General features: G+C 43.6%; 1 pseudogene; it reads left to right on the top strand.

Annotated features, from left to right (window-relative positions):
* The first annotated feature begins 304 nt into the window (after positions 1-304).
* LOC134486173 (cell division cycle-associated 7-like protein) lies at positions 305-1556 on the top strand (annotated as a pseudogene).
* The last annotated feature ends 6292 nt before the right edge of the window (positions 1557-7848 follow it).

Below are 7848 nucleotides of genomic sequence, written 5' to 3'. Positions count from 1 at the left end.
CAATAAATAATAAAAAATAAGACAAAAGTAAAACATACTAGTAGAATAAAACAAACAGACAAAATAAATGAGTTAAAGAAAAAGCTTAAGAGGCTCTGACCGTGGGTGGAAAAGCCAGGGCATAGGTGCATGGCCTGAGGCCTTGGGATGTCGCAGGCATGCCAACACCCTGTATGTACTCAGTGTGCTTCTCCATGGCAAACTCTGTGGGCTGTGCTAGGGCCTCACCAGCCCCAGTACCCCAGTGCAGGGTGCAAGGAAGTGAGCCCAGCAGAGAAGCTGGAGCTGGGCCATGAGCTCCCAGATCCCCAGAGAAGTAGCTGAAATCTTCAGTGCCCCCAGTGATGATGAAGAATTTGTGTGTTTCCAGGATGATGTTCCCATGGAAAACCTGTCAGAGAGCTTTGGTAGTTTGGACTCCCTGGAGTTGGAGAAACAGAATGTGTGTTTGCATTCCAAATACTTCACAGAAGAATTTAGGATTTTCAAAGAGGACACGGGCTCAGAAAATAAAGATTTTTGAAGGATTTACGGGGAGTGAGCTGAACATAAGCAGTAACCCAGAGTTCATAGAGTCAGAGCTGAGCGACTGTGACAAAGCATGTCCCATGGTGAGTGACAGGGAGGAGGAGGATGAAGAGGAGGCTGTACCTTGAAGAGGCAGGTCTAAGAGAAGCAGTTTTGGTCTTGAGGTAGCCTTTCAATTCTCCACCAAAAAATCGGCAAAAACACCAGATAAAAATAGCTCATGCTTGCTGGACAGTAAGACCCATCTGAGAAGAGAGAAGAGCTGCAGACAGCACAAGGAAAAGGAAGACCCTGCTTCTGATGCTGAGGATGAGTCCAGGGCTGAGATCCAGGAGAACTCAGATGCTCTGCTGAAAAGGGTCATGGACATCGACGTGAACAAGGCCATGCTCGATCAGTTGTTTGCAGAATTGAATTCGGTGCCAGATTTTTTCCCTGTGAGGACACTACCCTCAGCTTCTAGGAGGACAGCACTGCAACAGGCCTTCACAGATGGACAAATCACACTGCCCATGAACCGAACCAGAGCACAACCTCCAGAAAACTTTGCTCTGGAAAACTTCCCCTTGGCCACCAAGCTTATCAAAGAGCTTTACAGCTTCAGAAGAAGAAAGGCAGTCACTGGGGGGAAATACCAGAAGTATAGAAGGCACTGGGTATCTTCTTTCTGCTCAGTGAAAGACATCACTGAGGAAGACTTGGAAAATGTTGCCTAACTGTGCAAGATAAAGTCTATGATAAAGTGCTTGGTAACAGATGCCATCAGTGCTGGCAGAAGACCTTCAATTCCAAGACGATCTGGAACCAGAGTTCTGTGGGCTGTCCCTGCGGAATCATTCTGGGGAGGATGTGTGGACAGCATTGCTGGGTCGAAGGGGAGATGTCCTCCCTGCCTTGGGATCTGCATTTGCTGTTACTGCGGGAGGTGACATAGCTGCTGTGCCACTGGGATTCTCATTCATCTGGCCAAGTTCTACGGTTGTGATAATGTCAAGGAGTACCCGGAGAGCTTTCAGAAGCAGCTGTAGAAGATATTTGAGAGGAGAGGCATTGCTCAAACTTAATAGGCGGAGTCCTACAAGATCGATCTCTCTTGTGCCAGCCTTAGACGCTTATTTTCTAGAATTTACTGGTTCTAATACTATTGTTTTTGTTTGTTTGTTTTTAATTGTTTATATGCTTAAAAGGATTTCTCAGGAAAATAGTAAAGCAGAGAAATTTGCATACATACCTGCACAGACCTGTGTTGTTACAAGTGCCTGCTGAAGATTTAAAAGCACAGTTTGAATGGGGCAGAGTTAAACCCTCAGATAAACTGTGAGGAAGACCTTGTTTAACAGCTCTTGCCTTTGAGTTGTTTGACCGGTTCGGTTCAGTTCCGTTCTGGGCGGGGACCAGAACCGCAGCTACCTGCCGCTGACTGTTCCTAGATTCCTGTGTCCAGAGGCGCTGTGCAGTTTCCTCTTGGGTCAGGGATGTGGGCAAAGGTGCGCAGAAGTGGCAGTCTGTCCTGCGGTCTCACGATGGTCCGCACTTCTGGGTGTTCAGCTCTCCAACCCCTTTGAGATTTCTTCTGAGGACCTCCTTTATGTCTTCAGCTTGGTACAGCCACAGGTCCCTAAGCCTAAATTCATCTCAGCACATTCTCACGTGGCTGACAGAATCCATCCTGGGATCACCTGTGGGGCGGCTGACTAGGGAATTGCTGAAACCTGATGTTAACCAGTCCAGCCGCTGCGACTGCTCCTCTTTCATCAGTATCAGCTTCTGATAAATCCCCCATCCCCCAGTCTTTGCCTAGCATCTCAGCCTTCCTGGGTCCCTTGGCATGTCCTAATGTCAGCAGGAAACAGATACAGAAGAGCAATCTGACATCCATTGTCCCACTTTACAGACTGAAATGCTATTTCAAAAAGAGTGCCCTGGGCACACTGTGAAAATGACCCCTCTTCATGATTCTGTTCATCCTGGTGGCTGTGAAAACTGATGGAATGCAATGCTGGATTCATCATTCTCATCAGAAATTTGCCCTCTGGAACCTGAAATGGCTGATCAGACAACACTCCCAGGACCATCAAAAATCAGGCTGGGAAACGACTATAGGGACTAGCTTTCTAATTTATACTTCTCCAGAGTGGTCATGAACACCAAAAGAAAATCCACAGAAGAAAAAACCTGAGGTCATAGGGCCTCACAGAGACTTGATTGCCAATCAATCAGGGAACCTGAACGAGGCTGACCTAGGCACTGGGCACATATGTTATGGTTGTGCTGCTTGGTCTTCTTGAGGGACCCCTAACAGTGGGAGCACAGGCTGCATTTGACTCTTTTACCTGTGTCTGAGACCTTTTCCTCTAACTGTGCTGCCTTGCCTAGACTTAATATGAGGGAAGGTGCCTAGACTAATCGCAACTTGATATGCATTATTTGGTTGATATCCTTGGGGGATAGGGCTGCAGTTTTTTTTTTTTTTGAAGAGATCTGCAGTGGGCTGTGGAATTGAGCAGGTCTGGGAGGAAATGAGGGGGAGGAAACTACAGTTAGAATATATTATTGACAGAAGAATGAATAAAAATGTAATATTAGCTAGAGACGGGATTACTCAAGGATTCAAACAAGAATCTGGCAGGGATATTCCAGAGTCTAACCAATACTAAGGCCTTTAAGATTGAATCAAGTTGAGTTCATGTTAGTGCAGACCCTAAACCAATAATGTTCATGGACAAAGTTGAAGAGGCAGGGAAAAGGGAAGAGAATGGTAGAAAAGGGATTTGAAGACAGGCGGATTTTCAAATACTGACTCTACAAGGCAAACAACTAGTACTTGACAAGACCTGATTAGGTTTGACAAGCAGTCTCCATGAGCCTCCTGTGGAATCTGCTATGAAAAAGACAGTTCTAAAAGTCTTGGATGCCAGTCTGAGAGATCATCCATTTTTATTTAAAGACAATGTTTGCCCCATTCTGTTATAGAAGTTCTATCACTGAGTTAGTTAGATTTTTTTTTCTGTGACCAGACATCATGATCATAGCAACTCTTACAAGAGAAAACATTTAATTGGGGTTGGCTTACCCTTCAGTACTTTAGTCCATTATCACAATGGAGGGAAGCATGGTGGCATACAGACAGACAGAGTGCTGCAGTGGTAGCTGAGAGTTATATATCTGGATCTGCAGACAGCAAGAAAGTGACAATAAGCCACTATATCTGGTTTGAGGTTTGGGGATCTCAAAGTCCACCTTCAATATACACTTCCTTAATTGACACCACCGTTACTTCAAAAAGTCACATCTGCTAAGAGTGCCATTGCTTATGGGGGTGTGGGGGTCATTTTTATTCAAGCCAACTGAGTCAGACACTCACACGGAAACTTATGCACATACATACAAAGAGGGGAATATAGGGAAGCACTCTGTGGAAACTATTCTGGATATTAAGATGGGGTAATATTCTTCAGTAAGCAAGTTCTAAAAACCTGGGTAAACTGCTTCATATGCTTGCTGACTCTATATGGTAAGAAGGACAGGTCAAAGCTGTGGACCATCTCAGGACAGAAATAAGTGAAGGAGACAGCTCTCACTGTTTCTATTGGGTGAAAAAGAAATTATCCTGTTGCTGTTGGATACAGTAAAGGCAATGCACCTTGTCTAAGTGCACTCTTCTCATGTGGGAACTACCAAAGATAAGTTATTTCCAAGACGACCTAACATAGCCATGAATTTGACATATATATATATATATATATATATATATATATATATATATATGAAGGCACATTCATTTATTACTTGGAATAAGGAGGAAATAATTAAGCATTTTAATTTTGTTACATGTTTTTTCTTTTTTATTGAAATTTTATTTACAATTCAGATGTTATTCCATACCTTTGTTTCCCGTTGAGAAGCCCCCTATGCCATCATGCATGCCCCTTTCTATGAGGGTTTCACCCTTCCAAACCACTCCCTTCCTGCTTCCCCTGACATTCCCCTATGCTTGGGGGGTCCAGCCTTAGCAGGACCAAGGGCTTGTTCTCCTATTGGTGCCCAACAAGGCCATCCTCGGCTACATATGTAGCTGGAGCCATGGGTCTGTCGATGTGTACTCGTTGGGGAGTGGTTTAACCCTGGTTGGTATTGTTGTTCTTATGAGGTTGCAAACCCCTTCAGCTCCTTCAAACCTCTCTCTAACTCCTCCAATGTGGACCCCATTCTCAATTCAATGGTTTGCCACTAGCAAGTGCTTCTGTATTTATTCTGCTCTGGCTGAGCATTTCAGGAGACAGCTATATCAGGCTCCTGTCAGCACACACTTCTTGGCTTCATCAATATTGTCTAGGTTTGTGGCTGTATATGTATGGGCTGCATCCCCAGTTAGGGCAGTCTCTGGATGATCATTCCTTCAGTCTCTACTCCAAATTTATTCTGCATATCTCCTTCTATGAATATTTTTATTCTCCCTTCTATGAAGGACTGAAGTGTCTACACATTGGTCATCCTTCTTGTGCTTCATGTTGTCTGTGGGTTGTATATTGGGATGTTCAATTATCAGTGAGTTCATACCGTGTGTGTTTTCCTGTGATTGGATTACGTCAGTCAGGTTGACATTTTCTAGTTCCATCCATTGGCCTGTGAATTTCATGAAGTCATTGTTTCTGATAGCTGAGTAGTACTCCATTGTGTAGATATATGACTTTTGCTTTATCCTTATCTCTGTTGAAGGGCACCTGGGTTCTTTCCAGCTTCTGGCTATTATGAAAATGTTTCTATGGACATAATGGAGTATGTTTTTGTTGTATGTTGGAGCATCATTTGGGTATATGCACAGGAGTATTATAGCTGGGTCCTCAGGTAGTGCTATGTCCAATTTTCTGAAGAATCTCCAGATTGATTTCCAGAGTGGTTGTACCAGCTTTCAATCCCACCATCAATGGACAAGTGTTTATCTTTCTCCACATCCTTGCCAGCATCTATTATCATCTGAGTTTTTGGTCTTAGCCATTCTGACTGGTGTGAGGTGGAATCTCTGGGTTGTTTTGATTTGCATTTCCCTGATGACTAAGGATTTTGAACATTTCTTTAGGTACTTCTCAGCCATTTGATATTTCTCAGCTGAGAATTCTTTGTTTAGCTCCGTACCCATTTTTTAATAGGATTATTTGACTCTCTGGATTCTAACTTCTGGAGTTCTCTGTAAATATTAGATATTAGCCCTCTATCAGATATAGGATTGGTAAAGATATTTTTCCAATCTGTTGGTTGCCATTTTTGTCATAATGACAGTGTCCTTTGCCTGACAGAAGCTTTGCAATTTTATGATGTCCCATTTGTTGATTCTTGATCTTAGAGCATAAGCCATTGGTGTTTTGTTCAGGAAAAATTTCCCCAGTGCCCATGTGCTCCAGGCTCTTCCCCACTTTTTCTTCTATTAGTTTGAGTGTAGCTGGTTTTATGTGGAGGTCACTGATCCACTTGGACTTAAGCCTTGTACAGGGCTATTGTTTAATATTTTAAAAACATTTCTCTGGTGTCTTCATTGACACACTAATTATTGGTTTTTTTCATTTCCAGAAGTTTGCACATTTCTTAGGGATTTATTTGTTTTCAGTTTAAATTAATAAAACTTAAAATATCGTGCTCAGATTGTAGTCCCCAAGTTGTATGCAATTGTTATCAGTCCCTACCTCCATTCTGTGAGGTAAAAACAGTAGGTACATAAACAGGCTGAGATGGAATTTAGGGAAACAACACCCTTTACAATAGTCACAAATAATATAAAATACCTTGGTGTGACTCAAACCAAGCAAGTGAAAGATCTATATGACAAGAACTTCAATTCTTTGAAGAAAGAAACTGAAGAAGATCACAGAAGATGGAAAGGTCTCCCAAGCTCCGGGGTTGGCAGAATTAATATGTAAAATTGGGCATTGTGCGAAAAGCACTGTATACCTTAAGAGGACAGGCGAACCCTGAACAATCCATAAAGTACAGATCTATACATTTCATAAAGGGCGGGTTACAGCAATAGAGATTGGGCATATGGGGGCATTGGTGAGCCTTAGGTCACTACACAGGAGGGCACTGTCGGGGTCCTTGAAATGCATTCCTTTAGATAATGTTAAGACAGCCCTGCTATGAAGACAGGGCTCCTGGTGACCTCAGGAACTGATGGAGACATGATTGCTGCTCTCCCTCCTGGATAGGAGAGGCTGTCTGAGACTAGTGGAAAAATACTAGCCCTCACAGGATCCCATCAAAATTCCCAAGCAGCACACACTGTGCCTCAAGGCAAAAGTAATACCCAGGGTTGGGACTGCAGAGTTGACATCAGGCCACCAGCACTTAGGGGTGTACCAAATGGCACTCCCCAAGAAGAAACCATAGCCAGGAACCACCACATTGTACTTCTGTGTTGGGAAATATGTCCAAGGCTTATTCCCAAAATCACATCATAGAAGATACCATGCTGGGTGCTGGATCTTGGGCTGTGCCCCAGGCAGAGCAGTATCTATCAGGTACTATCACATTTTGACTGTTTTAGGCCCAGTACTCTGGTAGCCCACACACTGCCCCCTAAAACATGTCTGGAATCCTGGACACCAGCTATGAGATGACTGTAGGTCAGGCCTTGAGTCAGGGGCCCACACCAATGATCCAGTGATGGCAGTAGTAGTATCGAGGATGCAAAACTTCCTTTTATGGAAAACTCAGTACCCAGGTGCATGTGCAGCAGGAACAGAGGCCATCTAGAACATATAAATGATATGAGGGGAGGAAACAGATGTCCCACTTCCACTGCAGTCCCTCCCATGTCACAATGGGGACTTTTTTCTGTTCAAATAAAATTATAGTTTATTCTATTATATATCCCCCTCCCATCAGTGGCCCACTTCTTTCTGCCTGCAGCTTTTGATTTTTCCTGCCTGGAACTTATGTCTAGTGCATATAATTATTTGTAAATCACATGAACATCTTAGTTTCCCTACATAAACATATTTCGTTCCCCCCAAGACCCTTATAATGCTGTCTTCTTGCAAATCAACATTGTACCCCACAAACCCTAGATTACACTCCATTTTTTATTAGATATATTTCTTTAGGTTCATTTCAAAGGTTATTCCCCTTCCTGGTTTCCTGTCCATAAGCCCCCATTCCCTTCCCTCTCCCTCCCCAATGTGGGTATTACCCCTATACTTCTCCCTTATTGCCCCCCCATATCCCCCTGCACTGGGGTCCAACTTCGGCAAGACCAAGGGCTTCCCCTTCCACTAGTGACTCAACAAGGTTATTCTCTGCTACATATGCAGTTGAAGCCCTGGGTCA

The sequence above is a fragment of the Rattus norvegicus genome, chromosome 3 (genome assembly GCF_021556685.1).
Source record: "Rattus norvegicus strain SHRSP/BbbUtx chromosome 3, alternate assembly SHRSP_T2T, whole genome shotgun sequence".
NCBI lineage: Eukaryota > Metazoa > Chordata > Mammalia > Rodentia > Muridae > Rattus > Rattus norvegicus.
This window is presented reverse-complemented; position numbering and strand designations above follow the sequence as displayed.